Source organism: Prorops nasuta, unplaced genomic scaffold (genome assembly GCF_024137725.1).
Source record: "Prorops nasuta isolate Cenicafe-Biocafe unplaced genomic scaffold, Cenicafe_Pnas_1.2 PNAS00028, whole genome shotgun sequence".
In the NCBI taxonomy this organism is placed as follows: Eukaryota; Metazoa; Arthropoda; class Insecta; order Hymenoptera; family Bethylidae; genus Prorops; species Prorops nasuta.
The window spans coordinates 3,070,134-3,079,566 of NW_027116825.1; the positions used below are offsets into that span (position 1 = coordinate 3,070,134).

Here is a 9,433-nt window from a genome sequence, read left to right on the forward strand (position 1 = left end):
GAGTACTTCTATGGGTCTAGGGTAACTCACTTGGGGTCAGGGAGTACATTTATGTGACTAAGGTAACACACTGGGGGTCAGGGAGTACTTATTATGGGGCTAGGTTAACACACATAGGGTCAGGGAGTACATATATGGAACTAGGGTAACTCACTTGCGGTCAGAGGGTACATATAAAGGGGCTAGGATAACTCACTTGGGGTCAGGGAGTACTTATATCGGGGCTAGTGTAACTAACTTGGGGTCAGGGAGTACATATAAAGGGGCTAGGATAACTCACTTGGGGTCAGGGAGTACATATAAAAGGGCTAGGATAACTCAATAGGGGTCAGGGAGTACTTATAAAGGTGATATGGTAACTCACTTGGGGTCTGGGAGTACTTATATGGGATTAGGGTAACTCACTTGGGGTCAGGGAGTACTTATAAAGTGGCTAGGGTAACTCACTTTGGGTCAAGGAGTACTTATATGGGACTAGGGTAACTCACTTGGTGTCTGTGAATACTTATATGGGACCAGGGTATCTCACTTGGGGCCAGGGTGAACTTATTAAGGGGCTAGGGTAACTCATTTGGGTTCAGGAAGTACTTATAAGGGACTAGGGTAACTCACTTGGGGTCAGGGAGTACTTCTATGGGATTAGGGTAACTCACTTGGATTCAGGGAGTACTTATAAGGGACTAGGGTAACACACTTGGGGTCTGGGAGTACATATAAAGAGCTAGGATAACTCACTCTCGGTCAGAGAGTACATATAAAGTTGCTAGGATAACTCACTTGGGGTCAGGGAGTACTTCTATGGGACTAGGGTAACTCACTTTGGGTCAGGGAGTACTTCTATGGGTCTAGGGTAACTCACTTGGGGTCAGGGAGTACTTATAAAGTGGCTAGGGTAACTAACTTTGGCTCAAGGAGTACTTATATTGGACTAGGCTAACTCACTTGGTGTCTGGGAGTACATATACAGGGTTTTATCCTAACAGAGAAGCATAGGAGATTCGTGTTAGTTGACTATAGAGCCGTGGAGCATGGAATCCGAGAGCCCTCATTGGTCAATTCCGTGTAGTGCCAACATAAAATAGGTCGTTGCCAACAGATTTTGTCTCTAATGCTTCTCGTAAGTGGAAATAGCAGAAATGTCAAAAAAGTGAGGTTACTAAAGGTAAAAGTAAATATTAATGAAGGGATAATAATAAAGGGTATGTGACAGTAAAAATAAATATGATGTAAAGTCAACTTTAATGTTCAATGTATTAAATAATATTGATTAAGTGTTTTTTAATGTTCAGTTATCTGTTGTAGTGAAATTAAGAGGCTTCGCTTTAGATATGAATGGAGCGAGGAACCTGAAGAAGATGATTAAAGTAAAGTTTCAAGCGATGGAACTAAGAATTTTGAAGGATATGATATTGTTACGAGACCTCAATTCCTGAACAATTTTTCATTGGTGGTAGAAAACAGTAAGTTGAACCACATAATTTAATTTGTTATATTTTGTAAGTCATAATATAATAAAATGATTGCAGGTAGACTGTAGATTATAATTCCAAGTTTTGCTAATTGCGGCAAAGGTTTTTTGATAAATGTGCAGAAGGAAGAGTGATTTCGATTGCAGCTGCAACGATGCATTACAATAGTTGCAGGGATGTATACAATTTCTATTATCACAATTAATAGTATTTATTATGTAGTTTGTTTCAACCATTAAAGAGAGGCATATTGTATTTAAAGCTACGTAAACTAATTAAGATTATAATTTTGTACATTTACTAAAACACATATTCTTTTACAGAGCCATAGCTGGAAGGTACATGAGCTTTTTATCAAGATTCTATGGATTCAGCGGCTTATGATGATTCAGTATAAGAGGTTTATACTCTGGATGTGGGATGCAACAATTTTCATGTTTGGAATACATCAATTCCTGGCTGCAGTAAACTTTGTATTGGCAATTGTGTAAGTATAATAAATATTTTGAAAAATAATTAAATATAATATTACAAAATCTCTCACTTCTCTTTACAGTTATTTTTGAGTTTTCCCTGACTTGATGAAGCACACAGGATGAAGCTAAAGAAGCTATGGTACAAGCTAGGACAGAGCAATAACATTTGTACATACAATTTCTCAATAGACGTTCCATGAAGAAGCTCTGATTTTTAGATCTGTAGGATTATTTGCCAGTATAAACTTCTACCATAATTGATTATAATTTTCATATTACATTGTACACAAGCTTACAAGATGAAATTAATTAATGTAGTTGCTCACTATCTAACTAAGATAAATGTACTTAAGAATTATAATACTATTACTGAATCAATGATTTGTCATCTGTAATTTTGATTCATCAATTTAATTTGTAAAAGATATGTTTGTAACTATATAAATAAATAATAATTTCATGAATTTAATTAAAACATTCTTTATATTATAATAGCTGTAAAACAACCGATTCATTCATAGAGGGGGGGGGGGGGGGGGGGAGTTCTCTCAAACAAAAATCCTACAATTAATTATAATAATGGGTTTTTATTTTTAAATCTTACAAAATACACACGGATATTCACTCAGAATACAATAATTACTCTATGTTTTAATTACTCATATTCATACAAGTAAATTAAGCGCATATTCTTCGTCCACGCAAAATCTCATTCCTCTCATGATTTCCATTTGCGATTTATTTCCATTTGCTCTTTTCCAAAAGTTACAGACACTCTATTGACTCACATTCAAATCAAATGATACATTTTTTTTTTTTTTTTTTTTTTTACGCTGGAGGGAATCCGTTGAGGACTGAGTGCAGGAGTCTTCTCTTTCCTGCTGTGCCGTCTTCGCTAGCATGTTTTCAGTCTATAAAACGAAGACTTGATCTAAGCAGAAAGAGACATACCTGCTAAACCACTCCAGCGGCATGCAAGCTCTACACAGCCATGTCGTATCACGATATTACCATGTAGGGCCGCGCCGGTCGCTATGAATCGCGCCTTCCTTTCTCAATTCTTATTCTAATCTCGATCAAAAATTTGCAATTAAAGATATTGCTCGAAGAGGCCTCCAGCAACTGCATAACAAAGCTCTATTCGCTTTTCAAAACAGTGTAATACATTCTGCAGTTCTGTGGGTGTAATACTCTCGCACAACCCAATGATGTTCTCCTTTAGCTGCTCTACGGTCTCCATCTCCATATTGTACAGCTGGTTTTTTATGATTCCCCATATTCCAAAATCTAGAGGTGCTAGATCAGGGGATCTAGGAGGCCATTCAATTGGACCATTTTTCCCAATCCATCTCCCAGGATATTTCTGGTTCAAATATTGGGTAACAACTCTAGCTGTGTGGGGTGGAGCTCCGTCTTGCTGGAATGTTATCAATTCCGCCTAAAATGTAAAATGAAGTAGCAGAATATTATTAGAAGCTTCATTCCTTAAAATAATGCGTATTTTAAGAATTTATAAAGAAAATTACATTGGTGGCCACGCTTTGGACTCTTACGTTAACTTCATCTGTTAGCATCTGCAAATACTTATTGGCGTTTAAGTTACCCTCGATGAATATCGGGCCGATTATTTTATCCCCTAAAATGCCCAGCCAAACATTAAGTTTCTGCTGGTATTGCGTATGGGATTCGATATATTCATGAGGGTTTTCTTTTGACCAGACTCTCGTATTTTGAATGTTTGGGGCGTGGACCAACACAAACGTGGATTCGTCCGAGAATAAGATATTCTTCGTAAAATTGCAGTCAAAGTCCGTTTTCTCCATTATAATTTTACAGAAAGTATGTCTCCTTTCGTAATCGGCCTCTTTCAATTCCTGGCATCGAAAAATTTTGTACGCACGAAACTTTTCTTTTTTAAGAGTCTTATGAACCGAAAAAATAGAGACTCCGGTTTCCCTACTGATGCTAGAGAGTGATTGACGGGGATTATTGGTGACCGAATCTTCTATACGGTTTTTAACACTATCAGACAATGCTCTTGCTGGTCGTTTATGCTTTACGTGGGTACGATCCAAGCAACCGGTCTCCTCAAATTTCTTAATCAATTTTATAACCATACTGCTGTTTGGTGCCGGACGGTTTGGAAATTCCCTCTGGAATAAATCTTTAATATCCCTTGAGGATCTACCACCGTAATACCACTTGACTATTTGTATTTTTTCATTTACATTCATTTTACACAACTGAAAGTTCCAATAATTTATTAATTTTATACAGAGATATAAAGAAATTCATTCATTTTTAGCTTGAACATATTGTAATCTTAATAGTGTAATACTTACATAGCAATTTTCCTAATTTTATTAATAACTATTTGACAACAATTCGGTATATCCACGAAAATGATCGAAGATAAACAAATGAAAAAACGTGTGTGTTCTGTGTGTTTGTGTGCTTGGTGCAGGATTCGTTTTTTCATTTGTTTATCTTCGATCATTTTCGTGGTTATACCGAATTGTTGTCAAATAGTTATTAATAAAATTAGGAAAATTGCTATGTAAGTATTACACTATTAAGATTACAATATGTTCAAGCTAAAAATGAATGAATTTCTTTATATCTCTGTATAAAATTAATAAATTATTGGAACTTTCAGTTGTGTAAAATGAATGTAAATGAAAAAATACAAATAGTCAAGTGGTATTACGGTGGTAGATCCTCAAGGGATATTAAAGATTTATTCCAGAGGGAATTTCCAAACCGTCCGGCACCAAACAGCAGTATGGTTATAAAATTGATTAAGAAATTTGAGGAGACCGGTTGCTTGGATCGTACCCACGTAAAGCATAAACGACCAGCAAGAGCATTGTCTGATAGTGTTAAAAACCGTATAGAAGATTCGGTCACCAATAATCCCCGTCAATCACTCTCTAGCATCAGTAGGGAAACCGGAGTCTCTATTTTTTCGGTTCATAAGACTCTTAAAAAAGAAAAGTTTCGTGCGTACAAAATTTTTCGATGCCAGGAATTGAAAGAGGCCGATTACGAAAGGAGACATACTTTCTGTAAAATTATAATGGAGAAAACGGACTTTGACTGCAATTTTACGAAGAATATCTTATTCTCGGACGAATCCACGTTTGTGTTGGTCCACGCCCCAAACATTCAAAATACGAGAGTCTGGTCAAAAGAAAACCCTCATGAATATATCGAATCCCATACGCAATACCAGCAGAAACTTAATGTTTGGCTGGGCATTTTAGGGGATAAAATAATCGGCCCGATATTCATCGAGGGTAACTTAAACGCCAATAAGTATTTGCAGATGCTAACAGATGAAGTTAACGTAAGAGTCCAAAGCGTGGCCACCAATGTAATTTTCTTTATAAATTCTTAAAATACGCATTATTTTAAGGAATGAAGCTTCTAATAATATTCTGCTACTTCATTTTACATTTTAGGCGGAATTGATAACATTCCAGCAAGACGGAGCTCCACCCCACACAGCTAGAGTTGTTACCCAATATTTGAACCAGAAATATCCTGGGAGATGGATTGGGAAAAATGGTCCAATTGAATGGCCTCCTAGATCCCCTGATCTAGCACCTCTAGATTTTGGAATATGGGGAATCATAAAAAACCAGCTGTACAATATGGAGATGGAGACCGTAGAGCAGCTAAAGGAGAACATCATTGCGTTGTGCGAGAGTATTACACCCACAGAACTGCAGAATGTATTACACTGTTTTGAAAAGCGAATAGAGCTTTGTTATGCAGTTGCTGGAGGCCTCTTCGAGCAATATCTTTAATTGCAAATTTTTGATCGAGATTAGAATAAGAATTGAGAAAGGAAGGCGCGATTCATAGCGACCGGCGCGGCCCTACATGGTAATATCGTGATACGACATGGCTGTGTAGAGCTTGCATGCCGCTGGAGTGGTTTAGCAGGTATGTCTCTTTCTGCTTAGATCAAGTCTTCGTTTTATAGACTGAAAACATGCTAGCGAAGACGGCACAGCAGGAAAGAGAAGACTCCTGCACTCAGTCCTCAACGGATTCCCTCCAGCGTAAAAAAAAAAAAAAAAAAAAAAAATGTATCATTTGATTTGAATGTGAGTCAATAGAGTGTCTGTAACTTTTGGAAAAGAGCAAATGGAAATAAATCGCAAATGGAAATCATGAGAGGAATGAGATTTTGCGTGGACGAAGAATATGCGCTTAATTTACTTGTATGAATATGAGTAATTAAAACATAGAGTAATTATTGTATTCTGAGTGAATATCCGTGTGTATTTTGTAAGATTTAAAAATAAAAACCCATTATTATAATTAATTGTAGGATTTTTGTTTGAGAGAACTCCCCCCCCCCCCCCTCTATGAATGAATCGGTTGTTTTACAGCTATTATAATATAAAGAATGTTTTAATTAAATTCATGAAATTATTATTTATTTATATAGTTACAAACATATCTTTTACAAATTAAATTGATGAATCAAAATTACAGATGACAAATCATTGATTCAGTAATAGTATTATAATTCTTAAGTACATTTATCTTAGTTAGATAGTGAGCAACTACATTAATTAATTTCATCTTGTAAGCTTGTGTACAATGTAATATGAAAATTATAATCAATTATGGTAGAAGTTTATACTGGCAAATAATCCTACAGATCTAAAAATCAGAGCTTCTTCATGGAACGTCTATTGAGAAATTGTATGTACAAATGTTATTGCTCTGTCCTAGCTTGTACCATAGCTTCTTTAGCTTCATCCTGTGTGCTTCATCAAGTCAGGGAAAACTCAAAAATAACTGTAAAGAGAAGTGAGAGATTTTGTAATATTATATTTAATTATTTTTCAAAATATTTATTATACTTACACAATTGCCAATACAAAGTTTACTGCAGCCAGGAATTGATGTATTCCAAACATGAAAATTGTTGCATCCCACATCCAGAGTATAAACCTCTTATACTGAATCATCATAAGCCGCTGAATCCATAGAATCTTGATAAAAAGCTCATGTACCTTCCAGCTATGGCTCTGTAAAAGAATATGTGTTTTAGTAAATGTACAAAATTATAATCTTAATTAGTTTACGTAGCTTTAAATACAATATGCCTCTCTTTAATGGTTGAAACAAACTACATAATAAATACTATTAATTGTGATAATAGAAATTGTATACATCCCTGCAACTATTGTAATGCATCGTTGCAGCTGCAATCGAAATCACTCTTCCTTCTGCACATTTATCAAAAAACCTTTGCCGCAATTAGCAAAACTTGGAATTATAATCTACAGTCTACCTGCAATCATTTTATTATATTATGACTTACAAAATATAACAAATTAAATTATGTGGTTCAACTTACTGTTTTCTACCACCAATGAAAAATTGTTCAGGAATTGAGGTCTCGTAACAATATCATATCCTTCAAAATTCTTAGTTCCATCGCTTGAAACTTTACTTTAATCATCTTCTTCAGGTTCCTCGCTCCATTCATATCTAAAGCGAAGCCTCTTAATTTCACTACAACAGATAACTGAACATTAAAAAACACTTAATCAATATTATTTAATACATTGAACATTAAAGTTGACTTTACATCATATTTATTTTTACTGTCACATACCCTTTATTATTATCCCTTCATTAATATTTACTTTTACCTTTAGTAACCTCACTTTTTTGACATTTCTGCTATTTCCACTTACGAGAAGCATTAGAGACAAAATCTGTTGGCAACGACCTATTTTATGTTGGCACTACACGGAATTGACCAATGAGGGCTCTCGGATTCCATGCTCCACGGCTCTATAGTCAACTAACACGAATCTCCTATGCTTCTCTGTTAGGATAAAACCCTGTATGGGACCAGGGTAACTCATTTGGGGCCAGGGTGTACTTATAAAGGGACTAGGGTAACTCACTTGGGGTATGGTAGTACATATAAAGTGGCTAGGATAACTCACTCGGGGTCAGGGAGTACTTATAAAGCGGCTATGGTAACTCACTTGGGGTCAAGGAGTACTTATATTGGACTAGGCTAACTCACTTGGTGTCTGGGAGTACTTATTTGGGACCAGGGTAACTCACTTGGGGCCAGGGTGTACTTATAAAGGGGCTAGGGTTACTCACTTGGGGTCAGGTAGTAGTTACAAGGGACTAGGGTAACTCACTTGGGGTCTGGGAGTACATATAAAGGGGCTAGGGTAACTCACTTGGGGTCAGGGAGTACTTATAAAGGGGCTATGGTAACTCACTTGGGGTCAGGGAGTACTACTATGGGACTAGTGTAACTCACTTGCCGTCAGAGAGTACATACAAAGGGGCTAGTATAACTCACTTGGGGTCAGGGAGTACTACTATGGGACTAGTGTAACTTACTTACCGTCAGAGAGTACATATGAAAGGGCTAGGATAACTCACTTGGGGTCAGGGAGTACTTATAAAGGTGCTATGGTAACTAAATAGGGGTCAGGGAGTACTACTATGGGACTAGGGTAACTCACTTGCGGTCAGAGAGTACATATAAAGGGGCTAGGGTAACACACTTGCGGTCAGAGTGTACATATAAAGGGGCCACGATAACTCACTTGGGGTCAGGGAGTACCTCTATGTGACTAGGGTAACTCACTTGCGGTCAGAGAGTACATATAAAGGGGCAAGGATAATTCACTTGGGGTCAGGGAGTACTTATATAGGGGCTAGGGTAATTCACTTGGGGTCAGGGAGCACTTCTATCGTACTAGGGTAACTCACTTGGTGTCTGGGAGTAGTTATAAGGGACTAGGGTAACTCACTTGGGGGGTGAAGAGTACATATAAAGGGGCTAGGATAACTCACTTGCGGTCAGAGAGTACATATAAAGGGGCTATGGTGACTCACTTTGGGTCAAGGAGTACTTATATGGGACTAGGGTAACTCAATTGGTGTCTGTGAGTACTTATATGGAACCAGGGTAACTCACTTGGGGCCAGGGTGTACTTATTAAGGGGCTAAGTTAACACACTTGGTGTCTGTGAGTACTTATATGGGACCAGGGTAACTCACTTGGGGCCAGGATGTACTTATTAAGGGGCTAGGATAACACACTTGGGGTCAGGCAGTACTTATAAGGCACCAGGGTAACACACTTGAGGTCTAGGAGTAAATATAAAGGGGCTAGGATAACTCACTTGCCGTCAGAGAGTACATACAAAAGGGGCTAGGATAACTCACTTGGGGTCAGGGAGTACTGATATGGGACTAGGGTAACTCACTTTGGGTCAAGGAGTACTTCTATGGGACTAGGGTAACTGACTTGGTGTCTGTGAGTACTTATATGGGACCAGGGTAACTCACTTGGGGTCAGGGTGTACTTATTAAGGGGCTAGGGTAACACACTTGGTGTCTGTGAGTACTTATATGGGACCAGGGTAACTCACTTGGGGTCTGGGAGTACATATAAAGCGACTAGAATAACTCACTTGGTGTCTG

At 37.5% G+C, this 9,433-nt stretch overlaps 2 long non-coding RNA genes across 8 annotated transcripts; one reads left to right on the forward strand and one right to left on the reverse strand.

Annotated features, from left to right (window-relative positions):
• The first annotated feature begins 1,040 nt into the window (after positions 1–1,040).
• On the forward strand, positions 1,041–2,409 carry LOC136782687 (uncharacterized). Of its 4 annotated transcripts, none has more exons than XR_010824153.1 (4): positions 1,041–1,199; positions 1,303–1,460; positions 1,527–1,956; positions 2,026–2,409. It is a non-coding gene; the product is annotated as an uncharacterized lncRNA (long non-coding RNA). The 4 variants fall into 4 exon arrangements; XR_010824156.1 differs by having other exon boundaries at positions 1,055–1,162; XR_010824155.1 differs by having other exon boundaries at positions 1,100–1,226.
• A 3,967-nt stretch (positions 2,410–6,376) lies between these two features.
• Positions 6,377–7,745, reverse strand: LOC136782688 (uncharacterized). Of its 4 annotated transcripts, none has more exons than XR_010824157.1 (4): positions 7,587–7,745; positions 7,326–7,483; positions 6,830–7,259; positions 6,377–6,760 (listed from the first exon to the last, which is right to left on the reverse strand). It is a non-coding gene; the product is annotated as an uncharacterized lncRNA (long non-coding RNA). The 4 variants fall into 4 exon arrangements; XR_010824160.1 differs by having other exon boundaries at positions 7,624–7,731; XR_010824159.1 differs by having other exon boundaries at positions 7,560–7,685.
• Between the last annotated feature and the right edge of the window lie 1,688 nt (positions 7,746–9,433).